Consider the following 20013-nt stretch of genomic DNA (forward strand, 5'->3'; position numbering starts at 1 on the left):
CAGAGCTGACATGAATTTTGTTTGCGCTGAATGATCCAAAGGGAAATATTGGATTCTGACCCTGCAATGAGTTTTGCATGGGCTCATTACCATTGAGACAGATGGGATACATTAGAGTTTCCATTTCTTGTTTCACTGGAATAATAAATGGTAACTTTTTTAATCGTTTATGTTCATGAAGCACTGTGATTTTTATTGCACTTCAGTGAGGTTTGCAAGCTGCCATTGAAATGAAAACAAAAAAAAAAAGAGCAAGTGATCGTAAAGCTGAAAGAAGATTTTAACAATATTCAGCCCAGATTATCTAAGATAATGTTTAGTTTTGCCATTTCCCTTTCACTGTTCAGCAACTTTTCCCAGGAGCTCATGCTACTACTTTGTCTTTGGGCTGTGTGCAAACCACCCAGGCTTTGTGTTCCTCTGTGTGCGAGGGCAGTGATGCATGCAAGAGTTGGTATTCCAAAAGGAATTCTGAGATTTCAGGTGCTCTCCTCTTTCCTTTGTCTTCTTCACTGCCTAACAAATTCCCTTGTGGAGCAGTGGGTGGCAAGGTGAGTCACCTGCTGATGGTGTGGCAGCCGCTGTTGGTGGCAGCGCTGTGTATTGCTGATTGCTCCATTGTGGTGCTGAGCACTCCTGAGCAGGGGGCTGCAGGCACTCAGCAGAGCCTGCATCTCATCCAGACCTCCCCACGGGCACATCAGCCCTCCTTTGTTCCCTGGGTTTGATTTAAACCTCTCTGCTGTGCACTAAAGGTGCAGCGATAACTCGAGCGAATCGGCTCGTAAAGCTGAAGAGTATTGATCTGTGTCCTAAAGAATTAGAAATTACTGGCTTGGAGAACAGTTTGCTGCTCTGAGAATCCCTGCTTTGTCTTCGTGTGCGGTGTTAAAGTCTCACCATGAAAAATGACAGTTTCCTTCCACAGCTCCCTGCCACGAGGTTGCAGCCAGGTGAGGATCGGTCTCTTCTCCCAAATAACAAGAGGAAATGGCCTCGAGTTGCCCTAGGGGAGGTTTCTGTTGGATATTAGGAAAGATTTCTGCACTGCAAGGGCGGCCAGGCACTGGAACAGGCAGCCCAGGGCTGTGGTTGGATCATCCATCATTCCATCAAGCCGTGTGGATGTGGCACTTGGGGACACGGCTCGGTGGTGCAACATTAACAGGCACCTGCATTAACAGCTGGATTCAACGACCTTGCAAGTGTTTCCCAACAATTCTATGAGTTCTGTTGGTTTCTCGTCCCAAATCTCCATGTCTAGAAAAGTCAGACTATTCATTTCTACACTCCCTCACTGAACAGTTCCTGTCACAAATATCAGGTGTTGAGGAAGCTGTGCTGCCACTCGAGTGAGAGCTTTTGTGTCCCTTGTCACAGGTCGTGTTCCACTGAGGGTGAAAACCTGGGGTTTGGGTTTGGTTATATCATATTTACATAGGTTCTAAAAACACAACATATTGTAATGAGAGATAAAAAGCATCTTCACATGCTCCAGAACAGTTTATTTTGACTCTAAACTTGCCCTCTCAGAAGGCAACATTTATTATTACATCACACAAATTAGATATGTGGACTGTAAGGAAGCAGATTTCATTAAAAAAAAAAAAGAATAAAAGGAGGAATCCTTTTTTCACTTCTAAGGCAAAATGTCTGCTTCATACAGAGTATTCCCCTGCAACAGGATCCTGCTTATAGGATACTACAATAAAATCCACATTTTCCATTTGGCAGCAATGAGTACGGGTCACTCTGGAAATCCCTGAAAGCTTTTAGTTTTGCTAGGTTAAGGGAATGAAAGCAAGTAAATGAAAAGATGAAGACCAAGCCTGCTTTAAAGCTTGTTTAAAGCCTGCTTGATTTGAAATGGTCATTTTGAGATAGTTGAAAATGGACTTCCTTGAAAACCCCAAACAATCACCTTCTCCCCTGCTCATCCAAAAATTGGCCATTTTGTCCATTTACGAGTGAAGCTCAATCTCCAGCAGTGAGAGTGAGAAGTGAGAGTGGAGTATAGCACAACAAAATGCCCTCTATTAAGCTAAACATGTAAGTACCTAAAATGGGAATAGAGACATTTTAAATGAAGTTAATGCATCCTTGCTTTGAAATGTGGGGCATTCTGTTGTGTGTGACTCTGGTGGGAAATCTGATATATTCTTTTGGCCTGTGGAAATAAGACTGATAAAAAATATGCCTTTGTGTCAGAATACCTGGCTCCCCTTGTTAACCCTTTTACTCCTTAAACTCATGTTGGAGATTTATCTGGAGACAAGAGTCATGTGTCCTCAGTGGGAAATAATCAAACTATCTGACAGAAATGTTTTGAGTTCAATGGTTGAATGGACTATGATTTGTTTGGTTCCCTATGGATGGAAAACTTTATGGCCTTTTATATGCTGGAAATAAATCCAGCCTTTCTCAGAAGCATATATTTAGTGTGCCACCATAAATGTATCAAATAGTAAATATAATGTGCTATTCATATGACAAATATTTTGGGGAATATGTTCTTTGGAGCCCTTGGCACTTTACACAATATAGGAGGTTCTGTTTGGGGGTGAGATTTACTGCTAAGGGAACAAGTAATTATGAAAGTCTGCTAAGATTGAAAATACTAAAAATTTTGTTGCTTTTTGCCATGGCAATTTGTACTTATGGTTTTCCCTTAAACAACTTGAGCAGTTTTGTGCTTTTCTGTTTGTTGTTTGGTTTTTCTTTTAAAGTTCTACCCCAGAACCAAATGGAGAAGCTGCCAGGAGACCTAACTGGGCTCTTCCAGTACCTGAAGGAACTCACAAGGAAGATGGAGAGAGACTTTTTACAAGGGATAGAAGCACAGGATGCAGGGAATGGCTGCCTACTGCCAGAAGACAGGGATGGATGGGATATTGGGAATTAGGAGTTCTTCCCAGTGAGGGTGGGGCGGCCCTGGCACAGGTGCCCAAAGCAGCTGTGGCTGCCCCCTGGCAGTGCCCAAGGCCAGGTTGGACAGGGTTTGGATCACCCTGGGACAGTGGAAAATGTCCCTGCCCATGGCAGGGGGTGGGACTTGTTGGAACTTGGTGATTTTTAAGGTACTTTCCAACCCAACCCTTTCTAGGATTCCATCCTGCTGCTATCTGGACTTTTTCTCTGAGGACAGATCCTGGCTGTTGGGTGCTGCTCTTTGGCCTGGCTGTGGGAGCAGAACCCACGAGGAGCATCCTGCTCTTGGGCAGCTTTTATTTTGTGAGACTGCTCCCAGCCAAGGATGATGCACAGAGGTATTTCCCAGCTCCCAGATGGAAATGATAGCGGGGTTGCAGTAAATGACTTTTGGTGGAAGTGAAGGAGGGCTGTGCCTTGCTTTTCAGCTGTGGGCTGCAGTGGTGTCGCAGCTGCCTGGAAAAGCAGCTCTTTGGGGTCTCTTTGCAGCCCTGTTAGAGGCTGCAGAAATGGCCTTTCTGGGAGTGCTGCAGGTGTCTGAGGAGTCACCTTCAGTTCAGGCAGTAAATCAAGCCAGGCTGCAAAACATAACCAAACCTTGCTTGTGTTGCACATTGCAGGGATTAGAGGTACCTGGGAGTGGGGCTTTTCCCAGGGCTCATTAACTGAAGGAATGGTGACAGCACTGGGCAAATTGTTGTCTGGAGGGATCCATGTGGGGAAGCCTGGGATAATAATGATGCCATTAATTATAAATAATAGTTAATGCCCAGTCATACCAACATAAGCAGCTTCTGCAGGGGTTCTAGGCTGAGTTTTGGTGGCAACTCTTGGTTCCAGTTTATTTCACTTGCTGCAAGCCCGATGCATTTCTACCTTTGCCTGCAGTTGCTGAAAAATAGTTCTGATGGTTTGCCAGATGGTATTTGTTGTCCTATTTCTCCATGTTGTGAAGACTAATAATGAAATTTTATGTTGCTTTGCAGCTTCTTTAACTCGGCATGTGGGTGCTTGTTGTGTAAAGTTAAATATTTGCCATCAAGTGGAATTTGCAGTAATCTTAAAGCATTTTCATCATTTGATCATCACTGATAAATTTCTCTGAGCACCCTGTGCAGGCCTTTCTAAGATTCTGTGAATGCTGAAGCCTCTGGATGTTGATGGTCTCAAATGAGGGCCAAAAATCCCTCAAAAATGTAATATGTCACTTACAATTCTTTATATCACATCTCACAATGTGATATATCTGCATTTATTCTGTGAATGACACATTTTACCAAAAAAGGTTATTCAAGGCCTCCAAATCACTTTATGAGTAGCATTTTTGCATGTATTTGCATTTAATATCTCTAATCTCTGGTACAACAGAAATCATATTACATTTTCTGTAGTTGATGGCAGGGGTTTTATTCCCTTGGATCTGTCTTCCATTTTTCTCTTGTCAACATGCACACTTTATCAGAACAAGAAGACAAATATATTACAGAGTTAGAACATTTAAAACAGGATCATTTTATGCCTCTGTTTCCTCAAGCACTTGTTCATGTGGTTGGAAATTATCTTGAACAGTGGCTTATGCTGCTAGATACCCTAAACTAGAGTTTTCTCTGCACAGAAAGGCATTCACTAAACCCCAAGATCTCTAATCCATAGCAAGGAATATTTGTGTTTTTTCCTCTGCTCAGAAAGACAGTCAATAAAACCAAGACTCTCTAATCTATAGTAAAGGAATTTTTATTTTTGAACCAAGACTTTTTTACAGAGGTAAAAAAAAAAAACCTTGTCAGAGGAAATTTAAGCTGAAATGTCTTTTAATGGTTGTGAAAATAGTGGTGACTGATTATGAAAGTCTGCTAAGATTGAAAATATTACAAATTTTGTGGTTTTTTTGCCATGGAAAGTTGTACTTATGGTCTTCTCTTAAATGACTTGAGCAGTTCTGAGCTTTTCTGTTTGTGGTTTTGGTTTTTCTGTGTGTGTGTGTGGTTTTTTTCCCTTATCTATAATAAGGGAACTTTTCTTTGAAGCCGAGACATTTTACAGAGGTAAAAACCCCTTGTCAGAGGAAATTTAAGCTGAACTATATCCTCATGGTTGGGAAAATAGTGGTGCCTGATGGGTATCTTGAGATAAGGTGATTTTTGGGAAGCTCCAAGGTAGCAAAATCATCTTTTGTGCTACTACCCTAAGGAATAAAGTTGTTTTTTCCCATTTTCCTCTCTTTCTCAGTATAGCGAACCCCCAGCAGAGGGGAAGCAGCACAGTTGTCCTACTTTTGGCTGCTGGCACACATTGGGAACACCTCCAGAGAGCAGGATGTGTTTTGGGGGCAGGCAGGGAGGAGCTGGAGCGGGATGGACGGAGCTGCAGCCACCCTGCTCCTGCGTGCCGGGCTCGGGGAGCAGCTCCAGGGCTGGCAGGAGCTGCCAGTGGCAGCTGCTGGGTGCCCAGAGGGGACCCTGCCAGTGCCACCACCATGGGCAGAGCCGAGACGTCACCTGGGCCTGGCCAGGAGAGCCCAGCTTATCCAGGCAGAGCTTTTCTGGAGCTGGGGGTGGGTGGCTTCCTGCTGGAGCCTGAAGAGCTGTCAGCGTTGCCTTTTTGTGACAATGGTGTGGGGGGAAAGCTGTGCAGGAGGCAGGAGAAGGCTCAGGAGCTGAGGAATGGTTTCAAATACTTCTCCTTCTCACTGTGCTGCCAGAGCCCTGCTCTGCCTTTAGACAGGTTCTAACCACCTGCTCTGTAAAGGGAGGGTTTGGTGCCGTGCTCCAGGGAATTCTTTTAGGACAATCTTGCAGGAAATAGTTTGACACAACTTAAAATCACAGAAACAAACCAATGTTTTTCCAAACAGCTCTTGTAAGCATTTTTTCACAGGTCCATGCACTGAAGGCAAAAGGAATAGTTTAGGAATGGAGGCACCTGTCAACCACCATTTTTTTTCACTGGCTTCTCATTATATTTGAATTGAAAAAATGTCCTGATTGCTTTTGAACCAAAAGAATTCACCTTGAACCACTTCTGGATGTGCCATGGAAATAATTTCAGTATGTTATTTAATCAGAGAAAATTTAAATTAACCTTTTTTTTTTTTTTTTTTAAACTTGTGGAACTAACTGGACTATCCTGGCAAGATACCTTGCAATAGTTCAAGTTGTAACATGTGTAATTGATAACAATTTGTAATGAATAATTAATTTGTGTGCTTACTATAAGTGATGGGGGAACCAGCTATCACAACTACATTGAACCGAGTTTGGGAAAATGTTGGAACGCATCTTTGCATAAATCACCTTGCCTGGCAGTGCTGTTCACCATACTTTGCTGATGCTTTGGAAGACCTTAATAGAGAAAATGAATGAATCTGCAGATAAAAGTTTGTCAGAAAAGCAGTTTAACCACAGCTGTGTGACCAGGGAGGTGTTACACCCTTTCTCAGATCCAGGGTGTTTGAGTGCACTTGTACCCACCCGTGAAGGAAGGGATATGGATAAAATAAAAAGCAGAAGTGTTAAAGCTTTGTGGGAAATGCTGGGTATGCTGCTCATTCTCTGAATTCCCGGTGAGGTGCTCATGGCTGTGGTAGGGATCTGCCTGCCTGGCAAACTGCTGTAATCTGTGTTTTTATAGCTCCTGTCCTGTGAGAGGGTGTTCAGCTGAGCTGCAGGTCAGCCCTTGCCCATGGATGTGACCTTTCCACTGCAGGATGCACGCTCTGCTACCCTGCAAAATGAGATGGGGGCACAACCAGAGCCCTTGTTCCTTTGGGGCTTGACTCAAAGCGAACGCACAGCTGTCTCTGGTGCTTCAGGGAGATTTTCTCTTGAATGAAGTTACTTTCCTGTGTGCATCACCTGAGAATGTTCCCAGTGATGAAGGAGCAGAAAGAAGAGCAAAGAAAGAAAATCCCTGCTGTTTTTTAACACCTGAAAAAGGAGCAGCACAACCCCAACTCCCTGATGGCATGGCCGGAATCGCGGATGGCCGCGTGAGCTTGGGCGGGAACAGCGAGCAGAGAAAGAGCTGAAACCTCTCTCTCTGCATTTCTGAAAAGGTTAAGAGCCTCACTACACATTTTGGGGTTAATTTAAGGCTGATTCATCTTTCTTACATGAAGCCTTTCAGCTCTGCAAGCTTTTGAGATGTGGCCAAGTTCAGCACCTAAGCACACACTGAACTGTGATGTTAAACTCAATGCAGTCCTTTTTACAAGAACAGTGCTGCAAGAATTTTCCTTCCTGTGTACACGGCAGCATTCCTTTGTTGCTGTGTCATAAATGTATTTACAGTGATCTGTAGCTAACCCAAATTTTCAATAGATAATTTGTTTTTTCCTTGGGAGGGGACATGAGTGATGTATAGCTCAGCAAATCTTTGAAGCTTCTGAAGAAATGTACTTTGATCAGCATCATTCAGGAAGGGTAACTTCTTTCCCCCTCATTAATTCTCTCTTAAACGTGGATTTTAATGAAAAACCTTGAGAAATGCTTTTGGCTTTTTTTTTTCTTTTGCCTTCAGTCGGTCATTTATATTCTGCACAGACTAGAATAGTGCTGTGGGGGGAGCACTTAAATAGGGAGAAGATATTTGTCATCTGTCACACTCTGAAATTAAACTTTTGATATCGAGTTATTGCCTTAGAAATAACTTCAAAAAATTTACATGCAGAGAAAAGTACATGGTGGGGGAAGCTGTTGAACCAGTTATTGCATAACACTGTGTTAAATCCTCTGTCACTGAGCAGCCTTTAAAAATATTTCTTCATGAATAAATTAAAAAAACCACATTCATACAATACACATTTCTATGACCACTTACGTGGATTTTTTTTTAACAAAATCACAGAGAGGAGGCTGAGATTTCCAGAGCTGCTGCAGAGATTTCTAATTAGAAATTGATATCAAGTTTTGTTCAGTGCTTTGAAATTTGTTGTAGTACATTTGCATCTATTAAGGAGAGAATGGGGCCATGTTCATTAGAAAGTTGAGGAATTAAAGCTCAGCAAGTGGCAAGTGGTACAGGAAGGAAATTGGGAGAAATATTTGCTATTTCATAATGGCTACAATGGAAAGAGTGTTTGGACTCTGGCATGATCCTTCTGCTTTTTGGGAAGATGTTGAAGGGTTATAAATGAGTTGAAACAGCTTCTCCACAGGATTGGGATAATGGAACTGTTCCTGGCTGCTGAGTTTAAGACCACTGAGGGAGACTGATTGACTCCTCCTTCCCAGAGCCAGTTTCATTTCAAAATGCTGCCTAAAAGCAAATACCTGTTGGTGTCTCTGCTCACATTTACTGGGGCAAGTGAGCAATTTGTGTTTTTGGCTAAATCAAGTTCTTTGCTTTGTGGTTTTGCTCATTCCCCAGGAGGAGCCTCTGCTGTGGTGCTGGAGGCTTGGAGGCACTGCTGTTCTTAGAGCAGAGCACAGAAATCCCATTTCCTGGGACTCTGCAGGGACAGATCTCCTGTCAGCAGCAGGGACTGCAGAGAGGGGTCGCTCCTGGGAATGCTGGAAAAGCAGCATTTTGTTAGCTCTTGACTCCTGCTTTTGGATAGAGGAAAAGATGTGGTTTTCCTTAATAACCCCCACTGTTTTTCAAATAATGATTTATGTTTTCTGAGATTTTATAAGATGATTTGGTTTTGAATCAGTTTTTATGGGGTGTTTATTGTGCAGCCTTAAACTGCCCAAAAGTGTTATTGGATCCCTGAACTGATCTCTGGGAGAAAACATTCACTTATATTGAATACAGCTGTAAAGCTCTGTAACATCACAGAGTTATTATCTGAGGGTTCTTCTGGCCCAGATAATCTCCTAGAATCAGAAAGCCAAATTATTAAAGGAATTGGCAATAACTGTAGTTTATGAAGAGCTGATAAATACAAACTGTGAAGGAGTTTGCAGATAAGCTGGGTCATAATTGCATCATATTCTTTGATAGTCAAGTTCTGCTACAAATCCAGACCCATTTGTTAGAAATAAAAGGGAATATTTAGAAAATATATGTCTAATATGACTGAGGGAAAGCTATTACTGTGCCTTTTGAGCTACTGCATTTCTTATAACCGAAACAATTTCAGAAGAACAAAAGTCCCATCTCCTGGGATATGAGCAGTGTGCAGGCATATGAAGGCTGGACATCACCCAGAGTCCTTTGAAATACATAGCTTTGATTCCAGCATGTAAAATCTTAAATCCCTGTTTCATTATTTATTTTGAAGCTGAATACCTCTAGGGAGCAAAATGTTTATTGTCTGAAAGACCCTTACATGTTTGTGTTTTTTTTTTTTTTTTTTTTTTTTTTTTTTTTTTTTTTTTTTTTTTTTTTTTTCTGCTCTAAATCTATAATAGATGGCCATATGATAAAACACACGCACCAGCACATCTTAAGCCACTAACCACACCAAAGGCAGTGCAGATCAACAGCTCAATCACACTGTACCTAATGAAATTTGAACCAAATTTGTCTGGATTTATTGTATGATTTTGGTAGAGTTGCTCATTCATGTATTTTACGTTATATGAACATACAGAATAGTCATTGTATGAAATATTTGAGGATTGAAGTCAGTGAAGTTTCTTAGGTGATGAATACCTTTTTTTATCAGTCAAACTCTGCACCTCTAAAATAAAGGCAAGGTAAAGAAATACAGAAAGAGGGGAAAACCCCACCCAACAGAAAACCCCAAGCCAACACCCAATCCCAAAATTGTTTTGCCTCTTTCCTCCATCAGAGTGACACTTTCATTGACCAAACCTCCCCCGAGAAAGTCCCCAGCACATTGGGAAGTGTCAGTCAGGACTCCTGTGTGACAGAGGCACTGCTGGGACATTGCACAGGAACACTTTTATCTTCAGCTCTGCTGCTCCCTCTTTCCCAGCAGCTCAGGCCATTGGTGGAGGGAGGGCATCAGTCACCTCAGGTCTGCAAACAGAACACATGGCATGATTTTAAATGACCATCCAGAACTTCCATGACCAAGCAGAAAAGCTGTGTTGTCTCTTTGGTGCGTACAACCGTTTTCTAGCTCCAAGAGTGACTCAAGGTGCCTGGGATGTCACTTTTATTTTAATGTCAGTAAGCTTGATAAAAGGTTTGCATGTTCCAAAATCTGAGTGCTGTGGGGCAGTGTTTTTGGCTCCCATTTCCAGTGAGGACTTGACTGAGAATCAGAAGAACCCTTCAGAAGAACATCTTTGACTCATTTGATAGAACAATCACTTGCTGATTTTCAGTCCTCCACCCGATGAGAGCTGACAGGGGATGTAGCACAGCCCCTGAGAGGCTTTGCTGCCTGTCTGTGTGACAAAAAGAGCTGCCATGGTGGCTGTCAGGTTTGTTTTGCAGTGCAGTAATTACAGACACTGAGATCCTGGGAAGCACGGGATGCATTTCACACTGGGAGCTAAACTTGGAGTAATGCTGCACTTAGGAAAGGTGGGAGCAGTTGAAAGTGTAGCAGAGGTCTGTGCCACAATTGCAGGGGGGTTTAGGGGAAGACAAAGCCCTCAAAATGACCATTTAATTCAAAAGCAGTGCTTTCTCCTCCTTCCATGCATCATCTGTGATGTGTTTTCCAAGTATCACTGTGGTTTCTCTCCTGTAGTCCTCTCTCTGGCTTTCAACCCTCGGGATTTCATTTCTCCACCAGCTTGAATTGCAGCTGGACAGTTCATGATGGGCTTTTTGCTAATGCCACACCCATTCCATCTTCAAACATGAGAAAACTTTGTCCTGGCATGCCAGGGCCAAGTGGAGCAGGGTTTTGAGGTCTCTTCCACTGCACAGGATGGAAGCATGGCCAGCAGGACACTTTTTCTCCTGGAGATGTCCTGACACAGCTGACTTGTATTTATCCTTGCTTCACCCAAAGCTCTGCCACCTTTTGTATTAGCAAAAGTGCTATGCTTGATTCAAAATCTCCACCCATGCTCATTTCAATAAATCGATTTGTTTTGTTTGTCTTAAGAAATGGTACTGTACAGCAGCAGCATTTGAGGACATTTAGAAAATAGAGAGAAATTCAGTGGTGATGCAGTGAAAACGTTACTGGAATTTGTTGTAAATTGAAAAACACAGCAAAACTGACCAAGCTACAGTTTTAATTTTGGCTTTGTTCAGTGCCATGCCAAATACATTATGCTCACTAAAATTTAACAAAATCATACAGATCTTACGGTGATCATTCTCAATATTTATATTTATATGTGTTGATGAATGACATATTTTTCAGCTGTACCCTCATGAATTTGTGCACCAGGATAAGGATCTCTCATTCCAGCCTTTGCAAATCCCATCTTAGGTATCTTTTGTGAGCAGAATAGTTTGGGTTGGAAGGGACCTTTAAGACCATCCAGTTCCAGCCCCATTCCAGGGGCTTTCTTTGTCCACTGGCTGAAAAGGTGCAAATCAAATAAAGGAAATAATGGAAAATCTTAACTATCCGACTGCAAGGGTGCACATACTGAGTAGTGGAAAATCCTGCAAGTGGAAAAGCTCTTTTTAGGTGTTGGAATAATTGTACGTTGCTCGAAACACGCCTAGAACGGTTTAAACAGTTATTAAAGAGTGTTGCCAGATTTTATCACTGCAGTCATGCATATAGATCAGTGATCCCTGAGCAGCACTGAGAAATGTGTGAATGAGGTGCACTTGCTAAAAATAACCCTACTGAGTGCTGCTCCTAATTGCCACAGAATCCTGGGGAAATGATCCCATTTCAGCAGCACAAAATTGACTTAAAATGTTTGACTGCAGCATTACACGTGGGTTCTCAAGAGATGATAAAATATTTGCTAGACCTGGGTCATCAGCACTTAAAAAATAAAGCAAACAATCACCATCAGATTCTACCTGGAACTGTTGTAGCTCTGTTCCTGTCTCACTTTGGGTTCTGGTTGAGTGAAAACACCTGGCAGGGCTGCAGCTCTGGGCTGGGAGAGGCTGGAACTGCTCTGCCTTACCTTGTAAACCACTTCAGCAGCCCCAAACATAAAGAGAAGTATCTGTGAATTTGTTTTTAAAGTAAATAAAAAGTTCTCAGGATGTTTGGCAGCAGCTGAGCATCCCAGAGTTGACTGGCAGACAGAAAAAAGATCCTTTTGTTTCCCTCCCCTTTTAGAATTTTCTTTTAATACTTAATCAAGTTTCCCCCATGCCCTTGTACCCCAAAGAGAATCTATTTTCCTGTTCATAGGAAATGGGTTTGTTGATGAAGAGCCCACCATTACCACGTATGTGACTCTTCCAGATTTTTGGATACTGAAGAAATGCGAACTCATCTATTTTGTTATCATTTTGTTACATATTTTTGTTATAATTCCATCTTCACTTTGGGAAGGTGAAACCTTTCCCTCATCGAAACCAGTCTTAAAAATCACTAACATTCTTTTCTTTCTAGCAAATTCTTTGATTATCCATTTCTTTATGGTTATTCATATTTTTAGGCAGCTGCAGCAAATGACTGATTTGCAGGCACACTGAATTTCTGCTCCAGCAAGGGTTTAAGCTATTTAGGGAAATGAATGAAGCACAAAGGTTTTTATTTAACTATAAATTTTGTATGACTTTAATTTTTTTCATGAGTGACTGGCTTTCTTACATCAAACTCCTTCACAGGGAATTTTACAGCAATAGGCAGTACCTTTGACAACTATAATTTTCTAAAACTCTGGGAAAGCCAGATGAAAGAATAAATAAATATTGATCTGGCCGAGGTTTAAGTAATCCCTGATTAAAGTAAAAATGCATTTTAAAAGTAGCATTGATTACTCCCGGACTCCAGTTTTGTTATCCTTCCCAGGCTGAAAATGTTGAGTCTTTACAGAGTCAGAGAAATATATTGAGAGTACCGATGAGACATTTATTTTAATTTATCACCCCAGTGTTTGAGCACTTTTATGTTGTCCTCTGAATTTATACTCAAAATCAATCTCACAGAAGTGGGACAACTTTACTGCTGAGGCAAAGGGAGGCAGCAGGTTTAAGGACACACCTGTGCTGCTGGGCACAAACAGGTTTTACAACTTAGGCCTCCAAGGGTAGGTGTTGGAACTGGGATTTAGTCAGGACAGAGCCAAGTGTTCCCATCCCTGACTGCATCGAGTCCTGCTGGGAGTCCCCTTCTCACTCATTTAATTGTGTTTGTACCATTTCCATCCCCTCTGGCACAGATGTTCTGACTTGCTGTACTCCAAAGCCTTGGCATTTTGGGTATTTCCCCCTGCTGTGTCTCCTTGTTTGCTGTTTGATTCCTGGAGTCACCTGCTGATTTTGGGACTGGGATCCAGTAGAGGGATTGCAGTGTCAGCTCCTGGAGAAGATGGACTTGCTGTTTGCTCAGCTCCAGCATTGTGTGTGCAATTCAGAGTGAGAGAGCTCTGGTTTTTAGCTGTTTGCATGTATTCCCACAATGGGGAATCTCTGGAATAAATGTGCTAAAGAGATGTTGGTAGCCCAGGTGGTGGAACAAGATGTTTGGCTTGGAACTCCTGCAAGCACTTCTGTCAGCTTAGGATGGGAGGGAGGTATTTTTATCACTTGTAGTGCTTACATGGCACTTCAATCAAGTGGGTTAGGCTTGGGGGTTTTTTTTGGCCAGATTTCAATTTAATTCATGACGTATCACCTCCCTAAGTCAGCTTTGGCTCTCAAAGAAGTCACGTTGTCCTTTTAATTTCTGGCTGAGCAGTTGCGCATCGGAACCCAGAGACTCCGGGAATTCCTTTTTGGCTCTTAACAGCACAAGGTCCATTCTGTCTGTGCATCCCTCTGCGATGCTCTGAAGTGCTCCGAGGAGTTAGGAGAGAAATTGCAGTTGAATCCCTGTGTCCTGAAGCTCTGGGAGGGCTGGCACTGCTGTGTTCCTGCATCAAGCTGCTGGTTCAGGAGACATTCCCCGAGCAGCGTGAGGGGCTCTGCTGAACTGATTGCTTGGCAAGTTGTGTCTTGATGAATGTGCTGCACACAGGATTCTGTCTCTGCTGACATGAAATCACCCCCAGAAGGGATTGAAATAGATTCTTTGTTGAAAATTTCGTCCTGGCATTAGATTTGTGACACCTGAGTGTTTATCCTGATGTAATTCTTGGAAGAGATGTTTGTTTTCATCTCCAACAGGAAGGGAGGAAAACTTTCATGTGCCCTGATTCATGCTTGTATTTATTTAGTAAACATTTTCCCTTCAAGATATTTGATTCTGAGAAAAATTGAGGTTATCAGTTTTTTCGAATACTTGAAGATCTGAATGCTGCTACAAAAGAATTATAAGTGGCAACAAGTATGATAGGTTTAGTGTGCATTGTTAGTTGGATTTTTCTGGAATTAGGCAATATTAAATGCTTCAGTTCTATTGGAAGGTGTGTAATATTTTATTTTTCAAAGGTGCATTATACTTCATTTTTTTAAGAGTCACTTTTAAATTTTCTGTTATGGAATAACACAAGAGATGAGCTTAATTTTATGAATTGTGCAATAAACACATTTGGATTTAAATGAAACCAGCTGCTTTTCAATGATTGAACTGCCTTTATCTTTGATTTTACATTCATTATAACCATTATTATTTAAATTTCCAAAACATAAACTGTTTTTTTCTTTGTTTTTATCAGGTCTTGCATGCTGTGACACAAAGATCTCACCGCCGGTGCGCTATGTTCATGGTGAGCCTGATCTCCTCCTGTTGTCCATGTTGTCATTCCAGGGATTACTGTATCAAAGGGGTATAATGTTATTTTAGCAATCAATCATTTGAAATCATCATAAACATAATGAGTTTAGTCTTTTTTTTTTGCTGAATTAGTGACAAATCTCCAGTTTTCCACAACATCCGATGCAAAATGAGTTTTAAGAACTTATGAAGGATCTGATAATGGCCTCAAAGTTCCAGTGGTCATGGTCAAAATTGCAGATAAGGCAGGATGGGGCCAATTTTGTAGTTTCAAGTAATCAGTGGCATCAGAATTCCTGACAGGTCCTCAAATGAGGAGATCTACAAACAGCAACACAAAAGGCCCAGCCTGGGTCCAGTGAATCCCATTTTGTCCTGGCTCCAAACCCTCAGGCTCTTTAGCTATGCTAAGGAATTCTCTGTGGCTGCCAACTTTTTGGCACTTCTTAAAGGAACTCAGTTAAATATATTTCATAAACTCATTTTATATGGGCAAAAGAAGCCCCTGTGCTGCTCCTCAGCAGCACATGTTCCTTCTCTTTCCCTTTTCCTCCAAATATTAGCAAATTGCCCCTTTTATAACGATATGATAAAAACCACCAGCTTTTGGGATTAGGCCTCACATTTATCAAATGGCAAATGGTTCCTGACTGTGTTCTGCTTTTTTTTTTTTTTTTTTTTTAAACACCTTCTGTATTTTTGGGTTACTGATACATATTTTAAAATTGATTATTTTCCCTCATACTTTTAACTGGAAGTAGGCAATCCTCATGTGGTTCCAGTGTTGGTTAATAAACAGTTTTCCCTTCCTGATGGGATAGGGATGCCAGAGGAGTGGCCAAGGCTTTAAGGGACGGATTTTTAATCTTCTTCCCCAGTTCACCTCAGCTGAGTCAGCCATTGGGATCTGCCTTATTAAGCTGTTGGGATAATCAATGGCCACTTTCATCTGAGCTTCCTGGCGTTTCTGAGAGCCAAAAATGTGCTGTGGCTTCCTGGAGGAAGTATTCAATCCTGGGACATCCATTGGGGTTTCAGTAACCATCCCCACTTCCCAGGGGAATCCTTTGCCTTGCAGGGTCTCCAGCAGCCCCTGGTGAGGGGCTCTGGGCACCTTTGGGATCGTGACAAGGACAAGCCCTTGCTCAGTTGCACATCACTGTTGTGGGAAATGTAGGGTTTTTGAAAAGCTGACTAATAGGATTAAGTAGAAGTTGTTTATTGTTTACATTACACACATATTTAGAGATTCTATGAACTACTAAGTATACACTTCTGATTGGTGCTTTTGTCTTGTTCACTCGTTTTCTGCCTGCATTTCTCAGAGTATATGATTGGTTACAGTCCAGGTCTTTCACAGTCTTCTGTTATCTAGTTCTTGTGGTCTTGGTATTTGATTTCTCAGCCTCTTTTTTCTTAATTTAGTACAATTTGTGTTCTCATAGCCTTGACCAATTCTTGAGGCTTTGATAACAAAGCCTAACCCTTGCAAATACATTGCAACACATCACATTGAATTACTCAGAGCTCTGCAATGGGAGATGATGCAAGAACAAAAGCTTAACATCTGTCAGGGCTCTTAATGCCAACATTTCTTTATTTCCTTTTTTTCCCCCTTCTTTTTTGGTGTTGTTTTCCATAGTTTTCTGACATTCTGGCAGCTTTTCCATGTAATGCATGACTTTTTTTCCAACATTGATATTTGGAGCAGTTCTGCAGGTGCTTGCTGGAGGTTTGGAAAGACCTAGCACTGACTCTGAACTTAATTAATCTGGGAGCTCCAGAGAGACAGTTAATGGCTCCATCAATAAAATACTAGACCAGTATTTTGAGGTAGGATAGGAGTGTCCTTCATTTTGGGGTCCATCTAGCAGGGATCCCCTGCAAGCTCTGCAGATGTTCTCTGAAGCACAACTTCCTAATTTTTCTTGCCACAGTTACTGCAGAAGGCCCCAAGCTTGGCATTGCTTGACTAAAATATTTTTTACAACAAATACAATAAACTGTTGGCATCTCAAGGGCTTACAGTTAGATTTTACTAATGCAAATTGCTTTTGAGTCAGGCAAGTCTGACAGTGTTATTGTTTGTCTTTTAAAAATACATTTTATCAAGGCTAGCACAAACCCCCAGATGAATTGAACTATAACTTTTTCTGATTTTGATGGAAAAAAACATTTTATGATGTTCAATCTTTCTGTAATGATGTTGAGAGGGAGAAAATTATGATTAAACCAGAGTATTAAAAATTCTGCCCACAAAATAATTTGTGAAAAGGGATTGCAAATCCAGTGGCAAGAAATCTTTATAGCCAGATAAAACTGCTTGGGGGCTTCCTTTTGTTTCTAATTTATATTCACACTAATTAATGAGGATAAAGTAGCAATCAGAGAGATCCATTAAAACTATCAATACAATTGGTTTTAAATCAGTTACCAGCCCATACTTTTGAAAATACTGCAGCCCAGGTTTTGTGGTTGGATTCTGCTGGCAGAGTTCTGTCCTGTGTGAGGAACTGGTGCAAATAGAAATGGCTTTTCAGAGAATCAAGGGTAAGCCACACATCTACACCATAAACACCCAGCTGATCTTTTATTGTCTAACATGTGCTCACTCTAGGGGATGCTGAACGTTTCAAAATAGTTTTATCAGGTTGCAGTTGGCACTTTCCTTGTGCAGTCCCTAGTTTCTTTGGGGATCCCATGGCACCCTGAATTGGAGCTGGCATTGTCATTCCCCTCCTGGTACATGGCTGATCTGATTAATGTGGGGACTGGGATGACTTTGACTCGTTTGTCATCTTTTGTCTGCTGTAAATTTTTATTAAATTTTTCTTGCAGAATGCAGTTTATGTTGCTGAATACAGAGGGAATAAAGCATTGCTGAGGCAGAGTGGTTCCTCTGCTGCATATTCCCCTTGCTGTGTCCCTTGGACCCCAGAAAGGCTTCTTGTGGCAGGATGGGGCTCAGAACTGACCTTTAAAGAAATACTGTGTATAAATAAGAGTTGTTGAACTTCTACAGAGAGGGCTCTTTGGATTGCAGGTGTTCATAATTAGATTAATTTACAGAGTAGATCAAGCCAATGAAGGAGGCATGGAAAACTGATGGAGGGCTTATCAAATTAGCTAAGCAGAGCAATTAATCAGGCAGGCCTTAACTGGTCTCTATCTTTTGGTTATTAGCTGGAGCAGGCTGCTTTCAGCTTTCAGAGTGCAAGGCTGTGCTTGGGGAGACACTTCCCTCGTTGTGTCCTTGTCACCTCTGTGTCAGTAACGTGGCACCACTCAGGGCTCCATTGGCATCAGAGCAACCTCCTGCAAACAAAATAATGTTTTAAAAGGTGTTCAGCATTCTCTGTGAAAATACCAACAAAAATGCACCAACAGTGGGCATGAGATTTTATCTAAACAGTGTCAGTGAAAGGGATCAATAGGCAGCTCCTCAGGAACTTCTGGCTGCAGTATGGTAACAATTATCTTAGATGTATCTAAAAGCACCTTAGAATGATCATTTTAACAACATGTTTTTATTTCTGATTAGGTTCATCCAGTTTGGGGAGTGTTACACATATTGACACAAATTTTTGCTTTTCTGTCTCCATTTGTAAATGATCTGGTATTTTTAGATGGATTTTTCCTGCCTTTCACTGCAGGAATAAAAAGAGGGTTCCATAAGATTATCCCAAGAATACTTTTCCTTGTTTCATTTCACAATAAACCCCTAGGGTAGCTGTCAGATTTGGCCCTGAGAAATAGGCCTGAGGCCCCAGAACGTTGACATGGAATGGGGGCAGAAATCTCTCTCCAGACATGACCCATCCACTTCCCTTTTCCTTCTATTCAAGAGGTCAAATAATTTCTTTTCCCACGTCCACAATGAGTCCTAAAGCACGTCAGAAAATGGGGAAGAATGGAAATTAGCACTTCTTCCTCCAAAGCTGAAGAATGAGAACAAGACCTTCCTTCAGATCTCCCTAAATACTGAACTGCCTCTTGTGTAGAGGTTAAATATAAGTTTAAGACCATTCCTTGTGCCTTCCTTTAAAAAATACCCAATGAACATTCTGGCACATCAGCTTTGGGCGTTTATATTTAGGAATTTTATCACAACTTAAAATGCTGCTGTAAAACTGGTTTCTCCTCTCTGTAAGTCCTCAGCCATTTTATCTTAAATATCCAGAAATGAAAATCTTAACCAGGGTTATCAACTTGGGTCAAGCTTTGAAATCCCTTTTAAATATTTTGAGTGATATTTTTCATGCCCTTAACACTGACTACTTCAAACCCCAAAATGTCCTGTGCTTAAGAGTTCTTTTGAAAACTGCAGAATCCTTGAACAGCTGAAGATTAAGAAGAGTTTTTTTTGGTGACTATTTCAGGATTTTTTTAATGGATTGATCATCATGTTTGCCTTAGGAAGATAAAGGATAGATCTAAAAGCTGATGCCTGAGATGTGTAAAGCTGCATTTTCTTTTTCTATCTCTGGAAAAGTAATCTCTGATTTTTCTGATGAATTTCTGTCTCTTGCCTTGATTTTTGAATCACTGAAAATAAGATACAGCTTCTGTTTTAACCAATATGGGAAACTGCTAAAAAGCCTGTAAATAGGAGTAATTAACACCCACCTCCAACGTTTCCTTTTTCTGCTTATTTAAATACAGGATTTCTAGGTCTAAAAGCATGTGAAAATAGTTCAGACAACATATATGTGCTTTCAACGTGCTTGAATCCAATCAGTTATTCCTTGGAAAGGCTGGAGGGCTGTGCTAAACGTGATCTAAATTACTCTGGGGGTGATATAAACCCAGGGACAATTTCATGTGTTTATCTGGAGCCTGTGGAGCAGCCAGGATACCTGGACGTGACTGAAAAATGGAGCAAGAGAGAGGAAGGAAGGATGGATGGGTTGTAAAGCTAAGCATGGCTCCTGAAGAGCTTGTGCTTGTACAAAACCCTGAAATACAAACTCGAGGAGGGTATTTTTCTTCGTGGAGGCTTGAATTGGTTGTTCTTTTATCGCTCTGTCAAATATTATCTGACTGTTTCTCTCCTAAAATACAGTCTTTGTGGGAAAATGTTTCTTGTGATGTTGGTGTCAAGGTTTAAAGCCACTAATAAGACATATCTTAGTAAATAAGCCATAAATACTGGTGTGTTGTAAGCTCTGTTTCTGCATTCACAGTCTGGGGGGGCTCAGTTCATTGCCCCACTCTGTGAAAAAGCAGCAGCAGCAATTCTCACTGTGAGGATGGAGCAGCTCCCACAGCTCTGGGGCTGCACACATCAGGAGCCCTGACAGCACACTTCAACACCTGATGGGAAATGTCACTGAGAAATGAAGACACGAGCTCAGAAATATCTGTTATGTGTTTGTGATGGTTTCACTCCTGGTGGCATCAGCACTTACAGCTCT

General features: G+C 41.5%; 1 protein-coding gene across 5 annotated transcripts in view; it reads left to right on the plus strand.

The window, feature by feature from the left end:
- Positions 1-20013, plus strand: part of ATP2B2 (ATPase plasma membrane Ca2+ transporting 2) — a 399188-nt gene that overhangs the window by 87761 nt on the left and 291414 nt on the right. For all 5 annotated transcript variants that reach the window (XM_053989799.1, XM_053989800.1, XM_053989797.1 and 2 more), the window contains exon 2: positions 14541-14591. The gene's annotated coding sequence lies outside the window, so the exon portion shown is untranslated. The remainder of the gene's footprint in view (positions 1-14540; positions 14592-20013) is intronic.

The sequence above is a fragment of the Vidua macroura genome, chromosome 13 (genome assembly GCF_024509145.1).
Source record: "Vidua macroura isolate BioBank_ID:100142 chromosome 13, ASM2450914v1, whole genome shotgun sequence".
Lineage (NCBI taxonomy): Eukaryota > Metazoa > Chordata > Aves > Passeriformes > Viduidae > Vidua > Vidua macroura.